General features: G+C 34.9%; 1 protein-coding gene across 1 annotated transcript in view; it reads right to left on the reverse strand.

Annotated features, from left to right (window-relative positions):
- Positions 1-19,683, reverse strand: part of TENM1 (teneurin transmembrane protein 1) — a gene marked incomplete at both ends in the record, with an annotated part of 577,764 nt that overhangs the window by 65,498 nt on the left and 492,583 nt on the right.

Genomic DNA, 19,683 nt, shown 5'->3' on the forward strand with positions numbered 1-19,683 from the left:
AATAGCACTAAGTGTGAAATTTAAAAATTGGTCATCAGAAGAGGAAGGACTGAAGGATTAAGATTCAAGCCTAGAGAAGGGTGACAGTAAATGCGTTTGAAGTGTATGAAATTGTGAATCACTTATTAAACATTTAGTGAATGCCACTATGCTAGATCCTTTAAGAGCCAAAGGACGAAGATTCTAGGTATATGAAACCAAGAGTAAGAGGAATACTCTGAAACTTTAGTAAGGTATTAAAGATAAAATTAAGTGTTGCTCTTATTAGAAAGTGGTAAACTTAGAGAATCTGATCCTCTAAAATTTAAGCAGGTTCATGAAAGGTTTAGAAAATGAATGTATATTTAACTAAAGTATTTGTGGAGATATATTAATCAGCTTTCTGTTATTGTAACAAAAAATCTGAGATAATATACATAAAGAGAGGATAGGTTTATTTTGGCTTAGGTCAGAATTGTAGCCCATGGTTAGTTGGCCCCATTGCTTTTGGGCCTGTGGTGAGGTATCTCATCATGGTGGGAGGGTAGGATTCATGAAGACCTTTACAGCTAGAAGTAAAAAAGAGGAAGGAGTGAGGTCCCACTCAAGGGCATAACTTCAATGACCAGAAGACCTCCCAATAATTCCCAATTTTTAAAGTTTCCACTATGTGTCAATAGTGCTATGTGAAAGAGCAACACATAGGACCTTTAACACATGGGACTTTTGCAGGACATTTCAGATTCTAACTGTAACTGTCAGTATATTTATACTGACAACATAGAAGGACAATTCTATTCCTTAACTACTACACTTAATATCCCCATCAAGGTTCAGGATTTGGAATGACCCAGGAAGAATAATCTTGGACTATACATGGTTTTCTTGCCTTTAACCTTTGTGAAGTTTTAAACACTGTGAACTTATCTCTCTCTGTTCATGTCAGCTGAGTTCCACAGATGAGTGCCCTTTGAAATAAGTCTGGGTTTATTAAAATACTCACTACTGTATTTGCCTTCAGGGCTTATTCCACTGACAGTTTGTAGAATATTCTCCTTTTATATATTTGTGTAGCAACTTATTTTATCATGGTCCCAAATTCCAAACACACTCCTTTTTCCTTGAGACTCTCTAGTTAACTTCAATTGGGTTATACTTAGACTTGGGGTTGAAAAAGAAATAGTACCACGGACTTTGAGAAAACTGGGGGATATGTGCTTTATAAATGCACCTGGGCACATTTTAAATGTACATATTCTCCTTCTGTTATAAGACAATCAAGCAACCATCCAACACCCAAACTATTTCCCCAAAAAACTAGTTTTACAAACTCTTTGCTGGTGGAATTTAAGGAGTGTTTAATTTTCACTGAGGATAAAAATCAAATTGGAAATGCCAGGCAGGAAAAACATAATTATTTTTGTCCATTATTTGGAGAGGTTTTCCTTCTTATAATGAATATTGCTATAACCCAGGAATAGTGATGTAGTTTGATCTATTACTGCTTGTTAGACTGAGTGGGAGGAGGTAACACATACCCAGTATATTTAAGCTTTATTCTTCAGAGGTGAGGATGTGATTTCAGATAACATAAAGCCATCTGGGGATAGCAGGATCTTCAGATTAAATTTACTTTCATATTTTGATCTAGTTGTGTCTGGATCTCTAAAACTAGTTACCCAATGTTGTAGACATAGTTTGTACCAATAGCCATGTTCATTGATGTGCTGACAGTGTTTTCATTAGCACTTAAAATATGATTGAAGGCACAGCTTTTGGATAAGGAAATATTTAATCTGCATGAAGGAAACAATTTCCAGGGTTTAAAGTTTTAACCAGTATTCATGTTTAAAGCAAGCAAGAAAATATATATCAAATGCTTTCTCTGCATCTCTTGAGATGATCATATGATTTTTATCTTTGAGTCTATTGATGTGATGTATTCCAAACACTAGAAAAACTAGGGATATCAGGAACATACCTCAACATTGTAAAGGCTATCTATACTAAGGCCCAGGTCAACATCATTCTAAATGGGAAAAATTAAAAGCATCCCCTCTAAAAATTGGAACAAGACAGGGATGCCCTCTTTCACCACTTCTATTTAACATAGTTCTTGAAACTCTAGCCAGAATAATCAGACAGATGAAATAAATTAAAATGATGTGGGTAGGAAAAGAAGAACTTAAATTATCACTATTTGCAGATGATATAATTCTATACATAGAAGACACAAAACATTCCACCAGAAATCTCCTAGAACTAATAAATTAATTCAGCAAAGTAGCTAGATATAAAATCAACACCCATAAATCAAAGGCATTTATGTACATTGGTGACAAATCCACTGAAAGAGAAACTAGGAAAAACATCCCATTTACAATAGCCTCAAAAAAAGAGAATAAACTTAATGAAAGAGGTAAAAGACCTTTACAATGAAAACTACATCATGCTAAAAAAGAAATTAAAGAAGACCTTAGAAGATGGAAAGATCTAACTTGTTCTTGGATAGGCAGAATTAATATTGTCAAAATGACGTTACTGACAAAAGGACTATACAGATTTAATGCAATCCCAATCAAAATCCCAATGACATTCCTCATAGAAACAGAAAAAGCAATCATGAAATTCATCTGGAAAAATAAGAGACCCAGAAGAGCCAAGGCAATATTTAGCAAGAAGAGTGAAGCTGATGGCATTACTATTCCAGATATTAAACTATACTACAGAGTAACAGTTACAAAAACAGCATGGTATTGGCACCAAAACAGACTGGTAGACCAATGGTACAGAATAGAGGACACACAGACTAACCCACATAATTACAGTTATCTTCTATTAGATAAAAGCACCAAAAACATGCACTGGAGAAAAGATAGCCTCTTAAACAAATGGTGTTTGGAAAACTGGTAATTCATATGTAGCAAAAAGAAATTAAACCTCTACCTCTCACCCTATCCAAAAATCAACTCAAAGTGGATCAAAGACTTAGGCACTAGAACAGAGACCTTGTGCCTAATGGAATAAAAAATAGGCTCAAATCTCAATCTTGTCAGATTAGGCCCCAATTTTCTTAATAAGACTCTTATAGCACAAAAATTAAAACCAAGAATCAATAAATTGAATGGCTTCAAACTAAAAAGCTTCTTAGCAAAAGCAACAATCAGTGAGGTGAATAGAGAACCTACAGAATGGGAGCAAATCTTTACCATGAGCACATCAGATAGAGCACTAATCTCTAGGATATATAGAACACTCCAAAACCTTAACACCAAAAAATACCCCCCCAAAAAAAACAAAAACAAATAACCTAATCAATAAATGGGCCAAGGAACTGAACAGACACTTCTCAGAAGAAGATATACAATCAATCAACAAACATGAAAAAATGTTCGACCTCTCTAGCAATTAGAGAAATGCAAATCAAAACTAGTCTAAGATTTCATCTCACTCCAGTCAGAATGGCAGTTATCAAGAATACAAACAACAATATGTATTGGCAAGGATGTGGGGAAAAATGTACAGTCATACATACACTCATACATTGCTGGTGGGATTGCAAATTGGTGCACCCAATCTGGAAAGCAGTATGGAGATTCCTTGAAAAACTTGGACTAGAACCACCATTTGACCCAGCTATCCCACTCCTGGCTTATACCCAAAGGACTTAAAAACTTCATATTACAGGGACACAGCCATATCAGTGTTTATAGCAGCACAATTCACAATAGCTAAATTGTGGGATCCAGATGCCCTTTGTTAGATGAATGGATAGGGAAACTTTGGAGAATATATACACACACACACACACACACACACAATGTGGAACACTATTTAGAATTAAAAGAGAATAAAATCATGGCATTTGCAGGTAAATGGATGGAGATGGAGAATATAATGCTAAGTAAAGTTAGCCAATCCCCCAAAACCAAAGGCCGGATGTTTTCTTTGATGTGAGGATGCTGATCCATAATGGTGATGGTGGGGAGCATGGGAGGAATGGAGGAACTTTAGATAGGGCAAAGGGGAGGGAGGGGAAGGGAGGGGGCAAGGGGGTAGAAATGATGGTGTAATGAGTTAGACATCATTACCCTAAGTTACATGTATGAAGAAACGAATGGTGTGAAAATATCTGTGTACAATCAGTGACTTGAAAAATTGTGCTCTATATGTGTAATACGAAATGCATCACATTCTGCCATCATGTATAACAAATTAGAATAAATAAATAATAAAAAGAAAAGATATATCTCTGATATTACTACAAGTTTAGGCAGTGATGCTGGAAGGGTGGGCATGGAGGTGGGAAGAACAACACACAACAGCTTGAGTCCCCATACCCATCCACCCCCACCAAGGAAAATATCAGGATCAGACGCCCATGCAGCATGTTTAGCTTGGAGCACATTTTTACATTTGTGAGAAAATAAATAAATCCTTGTAAATTAGTGCACATAATGAAAGCACTGACAGACCATAACCTGGATGTGTGAATGGTTCTGTCTCCATTCATCAGCATTAAGCCCTAACAAGCTCCTCTATGGAGGGACCTGCTCATAAATAAAGTGCATCTTGTAAAAAAATTATTCACAATGTCTTATGCAAAGTAGGGGACATTATATAATATCTGAGCTGTAGGTTCTTTTCTCTGTGAAGCATCTCTCTGTATGAAATGGCTGCAAATTACAGGTGAAATTATTTGACTTCCTTCCTTGTCTTATTATCCTCCAATGAATAAATGCTGTAATTCTTAAGAAGACAATTGCCTAAAGCTTGGGCAGCCAGGGGAGTTACTAATAAATTTATCACCTGTTGGGGAAGAGGATGCTGCTGATCAATATTAAAGAAACAGGGGCATGGTGATGTGATCACCACATGTCCAGATGTGGAACTTAATAGCCTGAAAATAGTAGGTAAAATCCCAAATTAGATAACAGCAAAGATGAGTTTTGGACTGTGCACAATGCCAATTTCAAATGTTGGCAGAAGGCATCTGTATACTTAATTTTAAAAAATTACACCTGTTGGGGCTACGTACATTTTTATTATTTCTATATGAAAAATGAAGCTTCTTTCAGAATATAAGCTTTGGAAAATAGTCATAAAATTCTCTTCATCTATGGCCCTGGCAACCACAAAACTGAAATACTGGATTTTTTTTCTGCAACAATCTGCTCTTTAATTTTATGAGACAGAGATAAATGGTGAAAATCAACTTCTAGGGAATGTCCCAAGCTCAATATAGTGTCTGCTCAATCTCCAATACTGAGAGTGCTGAACTGTGTAACTGACACTAGCCAGTTGATCCTACAGTTTTTTTTTTTTAAGTCAGAGATATTTTGCTTTGTTTGTGTGCATTCCAATTCTCTGAAAATTGGTATCATATATGTGGTATATATGGAAACTCTACTAGACAGAATAGTTTTTTCTCCAACTGATCTGACTAGTGTCAACTTAATTACCCACTGGGATCGGAAAGGGCCAACTTACTTCCGCAACATAAGCCTGTTAAATTCTCTTGTTAAGTAACTAAATGAAGCTTCTAGAACTCAGAGGGCTTATAGATACAAGTGTGTAACTAGGAGTCGAAAGAGGAAGAATTTAATGAACAGCTGAGGTGATTTCACTGAGTGGTTAACAATGAGATCAGAATTTTTCCAGTAGGAGGCTTTAATAAACTTATTATAATATTGTATGATTAGCAAGTAAGTATTTAATTAGATATTCTGTTTAATGAAAAAGTGAAAGTATATTTTAACCAATAAAAGTAATTTTCTAAAGTATTTAAATGCAAATTTAAAATGATAAACATTCAAATTAATGTTCTACTGGCTAAAATATCCTTTCCTTGATGACTCAGAAAATACTTTAAAAGGCTTCAGAGTCGTCATAAGGAACAATAGATTTGTGGACTAGTTAACCAAGAATTCTGTCTGAGAGAAACATAGACAAGGTCTGTATTCTTCTTCAACGCTCAAAGTTTTAGACTTCAGCTTTGCTGCAAGGCAAAGTGTATGAGCAGTTCTTCTACCTCTATCAACCACTACTTTCTAAGAGCTTACTGAGGAAGATGTTTTTTCTTTACTTACTAATTTATTTAAAATTTATTCTAAATCTATTATATGTCAGGCACTGTGCTAGACACTGGGAGTACAGGACAATGTAAAACAGATAAAAATTGCCCTTCAGGAGCTCAGAAATGTCAGGGGGATGGACAAATAATCAGGCACAAAGCCATTGGATAAGCACTAGTTTGGGGCAAGTTCAGGGTGCTATGGGAGCAGCCTTGGGGACTGGGCTGGGGATATTAAGGTTGTGAGTGATATCTGTGTTGAGTGATGTGTAAGCTAAAATCTAAAGGAAGCGTTCAATTTCTTATGATTCTACTATGAAATCCAGGTAAACAACACTGAACATTCATGAAGTATGATTAATATTGTTAGATGATAACTATTTCCATTTGCTGAGGGTACTGTGATATTTCAGGTGCTGTGCTGAATTCTTTACATGTATTTTCTTACTTAATCCTCATAATAGACTTGGGAGTAGATATTATTTTCCTTTTTTGGTGAAAAAATGGAAATGCAGAGAAGTAAAGTGACTAACTCTAGGTTACATACTAGTTCATGTTTTTCTGAGTTCAATGATAGTTCTCTTACTCACTTACTATATTGTTTAGTTCAAATAGGCTACCAATTGCTTTACACATAGGAGTACCATATAAGACTAGTTTAAGAAGGTTCAGAAACTCCATGAGATTACCTGAAAAATGTTTGGTTTAAGGGTACTGTCATAGGAAGAGGGTCCATTGGTTATGTTAGATTGTCAAAGGGATCCATGCAAAATATTGTTAAGTATCTTTGTATTCCTGTACATGACCTAGACTTCTTTGGAATTATTCTTCAAATATATTCTGTAGCTTCATCCCCAAAGTTGATGAACTTGGTGGAAGTATTGAGAGTTCCCATGTGGTGAGGAGTTTAATAACTTAGTTATTATTATATGAACTCACACTTAAAGAGGAGGTCCCAGAAACTCATATGCTGTCAGTGGTCTGGTAGGTGATATAAATGTAAAAGTTAAGCCAGGAATCAGACCATATAGGTTATAGGGGAAATGAAGGTTAACTAAAAGAGAGCATTTCCCACCTATATGTTTCATTTTTTAAAAAATGAAACCAAATGAATTATATATATATTATATTATATATTATATGAACTGGATTTGATCCTTGACTTTCCAGCTCATGATGCTTGCTATAGGATAATCAGGAAGGATATATCAACACTGAAGAGGCTGCTGTAACCAGAGCAGATCTATTAATTTAGAGTTCTAAATAATTAATTGAGCACTGCTGTTAAAAGTTATTTCTTGGAGCTGGGGTTGTGGCTCAGTGGCAGAGCACTTGCCTGGCACGTGTGAGGCACTGGGTTTGATCCTCAGCACCACATACAAATAAATAAATAAAATAAAGGTATTGTGTTCATCTACAGCTAAAAATATCTTTTAAAAAAGTTATGTCTTGGTAAAAGAACCATGAAACCAAAGACAACCAAAGCTAGTTGTGATTCTCAGCACTGGAAAATGAAATACTTGGATAAATGTTGATGTAATTCTTTTTAAGAACACACTCTCTTTTGTTCCCACCAAGACGAAATCCCATAGTTTGTGACAAGTTACCTCATCAGATTTAGTCAAATCAGCCAGAAAAGTAGGTGTCCAAGTTGAATTCATCTTGCTTTTGTTCTGGCCCCATTTCTCTTCTTCATTTATCTTTTAGAAAGTCATTTCCTCTTCAGTATGGTTCAGACAGTGCTATAAACTCAGGTCATTCATTTTTTTCCTTCTGAGAATAAAGTTAGATTGCATTTCCTAGCTTCTTCTACAGTTACGTGTAGGCAGAAGTGATGTATGTCACTTCTAGACCTGACCCCTAACAAAAACTCTGTTGAGTTCCTCTATAAATCTCCCCCTTCTCCTGTAGGCTGGCTAGTGGAAGATTCCAAGGCCTAAGGTATTTAGGATCCACTAGATGGAAGAAGACTGGTTCCCTGAATAACTGTTTGGAGCAGAGAGTCTACCTCCCACCACCTGGCAATGCATATTGGACTGTGATGTGAATAAGAAACACATTATTGGTTTGTTAAGACTCCAAAATTATGTACATATGTTTAATATATTTTTTTGCAGCCCAAAATTCATCAGCCCAAAATCATATTTACATTTCAAGGCTTTTATAAGATGGTTCTTATAATGGGATGCCATATAATATTTCAATAATGTACCCATTGTGTAATGTTCAAATTAGAGTAAACCTATCTCCTCAAACATTTGCTATTTCCTTGTGGTAAAAACATTTAAGATCCTGTCTTCTAGCCTTTTGGAATGTATAGTAAATTATTAGTTACCCTTCTCTGTAACAAAACATCAGAACTTATTCCTTCCATCTGTGATTTAGTACCTGGTGACCAACTTTCACCCTTGTCCCATATTCTCCTCAGCCTCTGGAAACCTCTATTGTACACTCAGGTTCTGTAACATCAATATGCTTCTTTTTCATGAAGTCTTCTCTGAAAACCCCAATTCATCATTGTCTCTCTTGTTTTTAAACCATAGAAGCTGTTGCTTACATATTTTTTTTGAGATTTTTGAAGACTTTTTCTTTTTAGTGTACTATAGTTATACATAATAGTGGAGTTCATTTTGATGTATTCATGAATACACACAATTATTTGCCCCATTTCAATTCCTAGTTAGTTCTACCCCCTTTCCTTCACTCCTCCCTACCCTGATCCCCTTCTTCTACTCTATTGGTCTTCCTTCTATTTATTTATTTATTTTTAAATTGGTACATTATTGTTATACATATAATTGGAATGCATTGTGATATTAATATATGTACACAACATAATTTGGTCAGCTTTATACCACAGCTCTTCTCTCTTTCCTCCGCTTATTTATGCATTTTTAATGTGAATTTTTCAATCCTGCTATCTAAGCTAAGCTCCTCAAGGGCAAGAACTTGATTTTGTGACTTCTTTTTATATCTCAACAAATCCAGACTTGGACAAAAATGTTCAATAAATCTTCCTGAATTATAGACTAAATTTCCACATGTTTATGTTGAAATACATCTAACTTGAATAAATTAAAGCATGCCAGAAGGTCAAAAGTACATACAAATGTCTCTAAAAATGTGTTTAGAAAGGATGAAATGATAATCTCCTTCTCCCAAGACCTTTAAGAAGAGTATAGCACCTAACAATTAGTGATGATTATAGTATGGAAAGAGGGGGGTTGACAATCAGGAAATAGATGAAGGACCACAGATTAAATTAACTGCAAATAAATGTGATCTATATGGGTAGCTATACTGAATAACAGTGCTCCCTCACCACACCAAATCCATTTTGCTCTCTCAACACAGCCTTGTTGTTGTGATCTTGTAATCTTGTTCAACCTTAGTATATGTCAAAAGTTATAAAGAAACAGAAATGTCTCAAGATTTTACCTTAATTTGTTTCATTACATACTATATAAGGAAAAGCAGAGAGAACACTGGCTCTAAGGTTAGTTTGGGGATCTGTGTTTCAGTCTGTCTTATTCTAAACATCAGCTGTAGGACTTTGGATAAGGCATTTAACCACTCAGCGTCTTGATTTCCTAGCCCATACATTATTACTTATTACACAGGGCAAAATTCTATGAAGCTCACAGGAGCCAATGGAATGAAAAGACTTTGAAGAGGATAAAGTATGGGAGTGCTAAGTGTCCGAATTGCATAGTTATTGCTGTTATTCTTTCTGAAAGTGACTTTTCTAAGCCTAGAATGATAGACAAAGATTTTTTAGACCTTTATTTTATTTTATTTTCATGTGGTGCTGAGGATCGAACCCAGTGCCTCATGCATGCTAGGCAAGTACTCTACCACTGAGCCACAACCCTGGCCCCATAGACAAAGATTTCTATGCAAGCCCTGTTTCAACATTTTAAGCTTTTCTATGTTGGATAGATAAACAGAATAAGATGTTAGTCCATAAAGTCTTATGTAACCTTTGCCAGCACAGTGCCCTATGTTGGATTCACCACAGAGACAAGGCAGTAGTTGAAAACAATTTTGTTAGCTCAGGGGAAATACTGTACTATTGAACTATTGATGCAAAAACTTTCAAGCTTTTATAAGATGGTTAAAGTTTTCATACAGAGAATGAAATAAATCAAGCTCCATGCTTTGTAATTGGCTAAGGAAGATTCTGGGCCAAGGGTCATAGTGGCATTTCAACATTTAAAAGTGAAAGGGGAGGGAGGATAGTAGGGGATAGGAAAGGTAGCAGAATACAACAATTACTAATAGGGCATTATGTAAAATTGTGGATGTGTAACCGACGTGATTCTGCAATCTGCATTTGGGGTAAAATTGGGGGTTCATAACCCACTTCAATCTAATGTATGAAATATGATATGTCAAGAGCTTTGTAATGTTGTGAACAACCAATAAAAAAAAAGTGAAACCAGACACTAATAATGATATGAGTTAGTTTTCCTGGCTTTATAGAGGGTGTGTGTGTGTGTGTGTGTGTGTGTGTGTGTGTGTGTGTGTGTCTGTAAGAGAGACTTGGGTAAGTAGAATGTTCTAGTTCAGATCAAAATGTATACACTTTGTTTTATTTTTTGTGCTACAATTCCTGCCCAAAAGATTCGTGGAGAGTGAGATTTAAGGGAATTCAGTACACAGTACTTAGTATGGTCTAAGATAAATGAGGTTTACTAAATCTGAGCTGAAAATTTTATTGCCCCCCTTAAAAATTCTTCAAACATCAAGCAACTGTATATAGGACACAACTCAGATACATTTTGAAGTAATGCCTCTATCATTTTAAGAAAACAAACCACCTCACAAGATCCTTATGTGAACAATTAGCCCAAGGAAGTAAAGTTCATTTATTGCCCATGGACCAGCAAAAAACTAATTGCAGTTGTTCCACTCTAGGGAAAGTAAGTCTCTCTCAAGGTATGTGAGCATCCAAGAGGTTCTAATAAAAAAGCAAACTAAGTAGAATTCCTTGTCCTGAATACTTAATAAAAGCAGGATATGAGGAACCAATCCAACAGTGCTTACTATTCACAAAGTAGGCAAACTCAAGAAGAATTAAAATTTCTATAGAATAATTGTTTGCTCATTCAAAACAACACAGAAGGCCCATTTTAAATTCTTCAAATATCTGTACATCTTGACTAATGAAGCTAATGCAAACAGAAGTTCACCCAGTCAGGAGTGGTAGAGTCATTTGTGAAAGGGAAGGCACGGTGTAAATACAATTTTTTAGCCTTTCTAATGGAAGTTCAAGAGACATGTAGGAGGGCTGATTTGGGCTCAATCAATAATACACGAATGCAGCAACAGCATGCACGTATGCACACACACACACAACAGCTGAGTAAAAGCAAAAGATAGTCGAATTAGTTTTTATGAGACAAACAACTCGTTGTACTGTTTTCTCTTTTCCACGCTCTGACCTACAAGTTTGACAATCTGTGGGCATGAGAAGGTTATACCCAAAGTTATGGAAAATGCTGAATACCTTGTTCAAAGGGGTTGACAACTTCCTTAGCCTTGTCTTCATGAGACTGGGCTTTCTGAGGCTATCTCCTTACTTTTTACCTCTAAGCTTTTCAACCACAAACATAAGTTCATGAGAGACATGAGAGGAGAAGGAAAGAGTGTAGAGGCTGGTGGTAGAAGGTGGAAGATCTGCTTGTGAGACTGTGATTCAAATGAATTTACATAATCACCCCCAGTTCAGGTTTTTGCCTTTGTCTATGGTGAGAATAAAAGCCGAGCTGCCCATATCAGTGGATTACTGTAAAGGCCAAATCAAATAACAGCTGTTCTGTCTGTGAAATCTTTCCAAAAGGTTAACACAAGTGTTGTTAACAATTATTTATGTTTTTGATTAACAGTTTTCTAGTATCCTGCTCTGGTTTATCTGTTATATGATTACCTGCTTCAACATGGTTCGACTTAGATGCTAGGAGCCCTGTGTGCAATTCTGTTAGTATCTCCTCTAGGCTGATAGTGATGATCTGTTTGTATATGATCCCGTATAATACACCACTCTCTTTCCCTTCATCATAGCTTTGCCTGCACTATTCCCTGAGCCTGAAATGATCTTTTTCCCTAGGATTCAAATCGGTTCATCTTTCAAGGCATAGAACAAGCCTCAAGAATTTTGATACACAAACTGATTCAAGCACTTTCAAATATCTTGATGGAAGTATTTCCTTGTCAATTATATCAAGCAATTTCATTGGTCTTGTCACTACTTTATTTTCCACTGCCCTACCTTCTCTCCTTTACCTTATTCTTTTTTTAAACTGGGTTTTAGTTATACATGACAATAGAATATACTCTGACATAATTATGGAATATAATTTGACTAATTAAGTCCCCAGTACTTCCCCTTTCCTTCCCTTCCTCCCACCCCATTCCCTTCTCTCGACTGATTTTTCTGCTATTTACTTATAGATTTTTTAAAATTAGTGTCTTATGGATGTACCTTAATCTTTGATTTCTTATTTCTTTTGGAGTTCACTTGACTTATTAGGAATAGAGGTTAAAATCCATTTCCCAGTTTTTCTTTACCCTTGTGCCCAGCTTTTTTTTTCAATTTCATTTCTTTTCCTCCACATCTTCCTTTTTCTGCTTATTTCCCTCTCCCTTTCTATCCAAATCCCAATCCATTTTCCATTCCCTGAACCCTTATAATGTTTAAAGTTTATATCACAAAACTTAATGCTGGATTATGGTTTCTTTAATGAGGCTCTCCCTTGCCTCCCCAACCACCTTATATTCCACTCCATGGCAGGGACCATATCATTTTACTTCACTTATAAATCTTGAATTTGCTGCTTGAAAAGCTTAACAAAACAGTTGATCTCAGGGAACATTGTTCTTTTACTAACAAGATATACTGGGACCATGATGTGGGTTTGACAGAATAGCTAAAACCAGTGGGAGTCTTATGAATAGGAAAGCAAGACCATTTGCACTGGTGTCTTATTGACATCAGTTAAATAGTTTGGAACTATTAATTAAGATGACAGCATCTCTTGATACCTGTCGAATAACCAGGAGGATTTTGTGTAACAATCAATGGTCACAGTGTTGAACTACAGTATTAACATAGTTCTTGCATTGCGGGAGTACTTTTTATGTTTATAGAATTAATGACTAAGATCTTTATTAGAAACAGAACAATTTGAGCAATTAAAAAAGTAATTAATAATAGCCAGTGAGTTTTATAAAGGAAGTAAAACAAAACCAAATGGAGGCATATTAAAATAATGTCAGGGCTGGGGATGTGGCTCAGGTGGTGGCGCACTCGCCTGGCATGCGTGCGGCCCGGGTTCGATCCTCAGCACCACATACCAACAAAGATGTTGTGTCCGCCGAGAACTAAAAAATAAATATTAAAAAAAATTCTCTCTCTCTCTCTCTCTCTCTCTCTCTCTCCTCTCTCACTCTCTCTTTAAAAAAAAATAATGTCACATTCCATTTTTGCAACTGCAATGGTTATTAATCCAATAGTTCAAACACCTCCAGAATTTCCAGGAACTAGGAACATATAATTTATGGCTAATTCAAGAGCCAGTAGTTTTGGTCATCTCTTAATTGACTATTTTCTTTTAAAACATTCAAATTGATTATTTGAATAAAGCCATACTATTAAAACTGGACCAGATATACTTGGGAAATAAAACAGTGCCCAGCATTAGTAAAAAAAGAGGGTTTTAACTGTTGCTCTGTTTTTTTTTTTTTTTTTAAATTCCAAGCTTAATGAGCTAAAATCAGAAGACATTAAGATATAGTCTTTTCTCAGTTCAGTTTCCTCAGAAATGCCCCCAGTTTTACTACTCTGGGAAAGATGAGAAGGTATCCTGTACAAGATTCAAAGTCCTAAAGCAGGGCTGGAGCAGGAGCTTTTCTGCAGTTCGGATTTTACTTTGTTTAAGAGAACACAGAGAAAGGATTGTGGAAACCAATGTAGGTAGTCCTGGCAGAATACATTCTGATGAATTTTGGCTTGGGGAAGGACAAAACAGACTCATCAATCTACTACTATGGCTTCAATTTCCTTGGGTTAGAGATGCCTTCCAAAATGAGAAATGATTCCTGCCCACTCAGGGAAATTACCACTGTAATCAGCTTCCCTTCCTGAGTAAATACTGGTAAAATGGGGCACCTACCCACCTTCCTTTTCCCCAAAACCCATTACACAGTCTAACAAGATTTTTGAAAAACCAAATGGAATAGCTAGCAAATAAAACTGGAAGAAAAATAGAGCAAATAACACTGGGACTTCCTGGCTGGGCTTTGATAGTTGAGGCTTGAAGATAACCTCACTTTTGAGTTACTAAGCCTGTAACTCCTCAGGGAAAAACTTTAAATGGGCCAGAAATCACTCCCAAGGAAACAGTGACTTTTTTTTTTTTTTGTTCAATGATAAAATTGACTATATTCAGGCTCTTCCAGGAAGTTCATGATCAGACGTTTAGGGAATTCCACATGACACATAACTAGACGTGCTGATTCACTAATGGAAGAGCCTTAATTTCAGTCAGTTAAAAAAATAAGAGATTAATATCAGTCATTACAGGAAGCCTTGAAAACTGGTCTCATGTAGATACATATACCTTACAGGTCACTAAATACTCTATCATCTCTTTATGAATGAAAACCTTATTTAAAACAAAACAAATCAATTTTTGAAATAGAATGGCCAGACATAAAACTTTAAGTTGCTTTCTCAAACTTCTTTTTTTGTGTTTCAAAATTATGAAACATTTAAAATGAATACAAGTTGGAAAATGATACTATAGACTGCCATTTATCCATCACCAGGATTTAATAAGTACTGACATTTTGTTCACATATCTTTTACAAAAAGGAAATGTTATTGATAGAGATAAAACCACATCTCCTTATTCCTTTACCCTTTTTCCTTCCTTCCCTAGAGGTAACCACTATCTTGAAATTAGTATCTTCCTATACATGCTTTTATAATTTTTCTAATGTATACATCCACAAACAATATATGGTATTGTTTTTCTGCTTCAAAAATTTGTGTAGGTGGGCATAGAGTTTAGCTCAATGGTAGTACATGTGTTTAGCATGCATGAAGCCCAGGGTTCCACCTCTAGAACCAAAAAAGATGTAGGAAATAGATGTCATAATGGTTGTACAGTAATATGAATATACTTAATGTTTCAGAACTATAAATTTAAAAATGGTTAAAATTATATTATTAACTGTTTATTTTACTATAACAAATATGTAAATTATATAATATTTTATATATGCTTTTGCAATTTTCTCTTTTATTCATCCAATGATATGTTTTTGTGCCTATGGATGCTTTTGCATGGAGACCTACTTCTTTCTTTTTTTCTGTTGTATAATGTTCCATCATTTGACTAAGCACTTATTATTAGATGGTTTCTATTTTTATACTTTAATGAATATTTTTAGCACTTGTCTCCTTACCCAGTGTGGACTTGTGACTTTCCATACATTTTTTTTCAGCCAAGTACTTCCCAGTAACTCTCTCTGACATGGTTGCCATTTTTGCTCTTTAGTTAGTTTTGCAAGGTTTAGAATTAAATTGCAGCTGTGTATATCCAATCAATGAAGTTTGAAAGAAGAGAATATGAATACAAACAACTTTGAAAACAAAACATTAATTACTAATCTTGAAAATAATCTAGTTAATAATATATATACTAAGTATTCTAAAATATATTTCAAATTTTATCCTTTTTCTCATCATCATAATTTATCTGTGCAAAGTAATAGTTGAATTCATCTTTGTGTAATTTCATCCTATATAACCCTATAAAAAAGGTAGGTGCTATTTCCATTTTATAGATGAGAAAACAGCAACTCAGAGATGGATTCAAAATAGATTCAAAGATAATTTTATATATGTGATTCTGAAGTTTCTGGTTTTAACTTTTTTAAATAGTTCCTAAATTTTCCAAATTTCAAAGGGCTTAAATGGGAAAAACACATAAAATGATTTAAGGTTCACTGAAAAGCCTGCCTTAAAAATAACAATCATTGGAGGATTTTTCTATCAGGACACAAACTATAGAGACATTAAGGAAATATATTGATAACCTAATGCTATCAAGTTTGAAAATCTCTATAGAATGTTTAGTGGCTGGGGATGGGCCTCAGGGGTAGAGTAGCTGCCTCCAATGTGCAAGATCTCGAATTTTATCCCCAGCATGAAAAATGAAAAAAGGAGGGGGAGGGATAACAAATTGGAAAAAATATTTGTAATACATATGAGAAACAAAGGGATGTTTTTCTTATTTTTCAAAACCTGAATGACCTTGATAGAAAAGTTAGCAAAGGATATGAAAGCAAGCTTACCAAAAAGAAAATAAAAATGGTCACAAAACATGTGAAAATGGCACTCAACTTCATTGATAATTAATAGAATACAAATTGAAGCTACAAGATACTATTTCCCACTGATCAGATGCACATGCATTCAATAAAAAGTTTATATTCAGAACCACTGAAGGTATGGCAAACAAGTACTCTTAAATACTATGAGTGAAAGTACAAATATATTCATCTTTTGTGAGGATGATTTGGTAATATGCACTACTGTTAAAATTTAATGCCATATATTCACAAAAGTTCTCCAAAATACATGAACTAGGTTGTTCACTGTGGAACTGTAATAATAAAAGATTAAAATAAAAAAGTTCATCAAGATGCAACCGGCTTAATAAATTATGATAATTCCATATGTTATAATATTAAGCAGCTCTTAAAAACAAAGAGGTAATTATGTACATGCTTTTATGGAAAGATCTTCAAGATATATTATTAAATGAAAGAAGCATGGTGAAGAGTAATCCATATGGTATGATTCTTTACACATAAGAAAAAGTAAATATAAAGGTCTAGAAGAATCTCAAGAAACTGTTAAAATAGCTTACATTTGGAGAGAGGGACTGGAGTGTGTTTGTGGTAAATAAGCTTAAAAGTTTCTTTTTGCATTTTTCTATACAGTTCAAAAATTAAATATTTTTTATTTCTCAATACAAGGAGGGCTTATCTAGATGATGAGATTATGGATCATTTAATTTTTTTCTTTATACTACTCTTTTAAAAATAGGTGCAATTAATATCTTTTACTATTGATGTATCAGGATTCCAAGGTTTTCCATTTAGGTTTCTTTTTTGACTTATGGTATTATCCCTTCAGCAGGTGTCCAGTAACATATTCAGATGAGAATAATCCATTGTCAACCATCAGAACTATGCCACTCCTTTGGAATGCTATCACCCATGAAAGCAGAGACCTGAGTCCTCAGAGATCAGGCCACAGGACAGGACTCTTGTGTGTGTGTGTGTGTGTGTGTGAGAGAGAGAGAGAGAGAGAGAGAGAGAGAGAGAGAGAGAGAGAGAGAGAGAAGAGAGACAGAGAATAACCTATTTTTGAGGCTGGGCTTGGTGGCACATGCCTGTATTCAGAAATTTGGGAGGCTGAGGCAGAAGGATCTGAAGTTCAAAACCAGCCTCATCAATTTAGACCTTGTTTTGTTTCAAAATAAAAAGGGCTGGGAATGTGGCTCAGTGGTTAAGCTTCCCTGATTTAAATCCCCAGTACCTCCCCCAAAGAATAATAATAACCTATTTTTAAAAAATATTTATTTTTTAGTTGTAGTTGGACACAATAGCTTTATTTTACTTATTTACTTTTATATGGTGCTGAGATCAAACCTAAGGCCTCACACATGCTAGGCGAGTGCTCTACTACTGAGCCATAACCCCAGCCCTAACAACCTATTTTTAAAGAATAATACAAAGCTATATTTTATTTCATAACTAAGCATTTGATCATTTGAAAAATAGCATTATTGTCTTTTGTTGACTTATAAAAATAAATGGTCAGAAAATGAAAGAGAAAATAAAATCAATTATCATTCATTCTTCAGAAATTATCATTGCTAACATGTAGCTATATTTGCTTCCAAACATTTTTCTCTTTATGTAAATATATACTTGCACCCTTACAGATGTAGCACCACACAGAACATACAGATTTGTGTCCTGAACTTTTCAATGAACATTATTTTGTATTTTTCTTTCTACCTACAGTGGTGTACCAAGGTTTGTGGGCTGCAGGGCACACTTTGTACTTCTTGTAGAAACATTAAAATGATAAGGAGCCTGATGAATAGTAGCTCTGTTTTTACTAACATCATCCATTGGAAATTCTAAACAATACCAGTGATAAAATACTTCTCCCATGGCCCCATTCTCCTTTAACATACTATTGTATTCCCACCCATTTCTGACTAGGTGTTATAGAAAAGGAAAGGGTATATTTCTATCTAGGAGAGACAGAGTACGAGTTGCAGGGAGTCATGGAAGACAAAAGTAAGAGAAGGCATTTCAAACATCTTCCACTTTACCAGTTTGCTGCTTAGATCCATCTAACTTAGATACCCTGTAAAAAATCTGCTTTTTTCTTGATTAAAAAGAAGCAGCAGTGTCCTTCTTACATGCATATAACTTAAGTCATTAGTGATGCTGGTGTAAATGTTCTGTGTGATGCCATCTATAATCCTTGTGCTGAAGTGGTCAAAATACAATAAATTGTTCAATTATAAAACAAAAATAAACTTCCTGACTCCATTTCTGTTTTAGTCCATGATGATGTTAAATTCATGGATTTCCAAAGACATCTTGGCTTACTATATGTTATTTGAGTTTTGCACTATATATCTGCTCATTTATCCAGTATTTCTGAAGGATCAAGGAAGCTAAAAACATCTTCTGGTAACTCCTCCATTGTTGAGTGGATGTTCTGGATTCCCTGAGAAGTCAATGCACCGTAGACTACAGATGCCTTTAAAAATCAGCAAAGCATGCTACACTTATCAGGAAATTACTACTCTGTTTCTCTGATTTTATAGTGAGCTCTGTGCATTTGGTAAACTTGGAATTGTGGGGCCATCTTATATTGATGATGGAGCAATATGGGGCCATGATCAAAGTTTTAACACTAGTACAGTTTCATGTTTTAGAACCTTAAAAACAAACATTTTGCATTGAAAGAGATTTCCTAATTAACTTCTGAAGAATTTGTACATTAAAACATCTTACCCTGCTGGAGAAGACTGATAAAGCAAATGCACTACCTTCTACTGAGGAGAAACTGTATTTAGAAGGAACTTGCTATTCTCATAAAACTTTTAATAGGAAGAAGTGAATCAAATTCCTTAATTACCATTTTATGGTTGGTAAAAGGGCAAATTACATGCCATCCATTTCTAAACTTCTAAATGTCTCTGGTGCTTTTAATTAAAGCTGCCATCTAGAAACTACTAAAGCAATTTTACGCAATTAGTTATTTATAGGTTACCATAATACACCACTCAAAATATGATTTAAGTGATTTGCAGCCTGTTAGTGTGTGATCTCTGTCATTTTTTTTTTTTTTTGTTTTGGCCAGAGACTCTTATTTTCAATCTGTGGAGGCAATTCTTAAGTGGACAGATAAGAAAGGTGTGACATTGAGGAGCTGTGATAAGAAAGCAAAGTTATTTTGGCTAGTGATCTTTTTTTTTTTTTTTAAAGAGAGAGTGAGAGAGAGAGAGAATTTTTTTTTAATATTTATT

The sequence above is a fragment of the Spermophilus citellus genome (assembly GCF_964194105.1).
Source record: "Spermophilus citellus genome assembly, chromosome: X".
Classification (NCBI taxonomy): domain Eukaryota; kingdom Metazoa; phylum Chordata; class Mammalia; order Rodentia; family Sciuridae; genus Spermophilus; species Spermophilus citellus.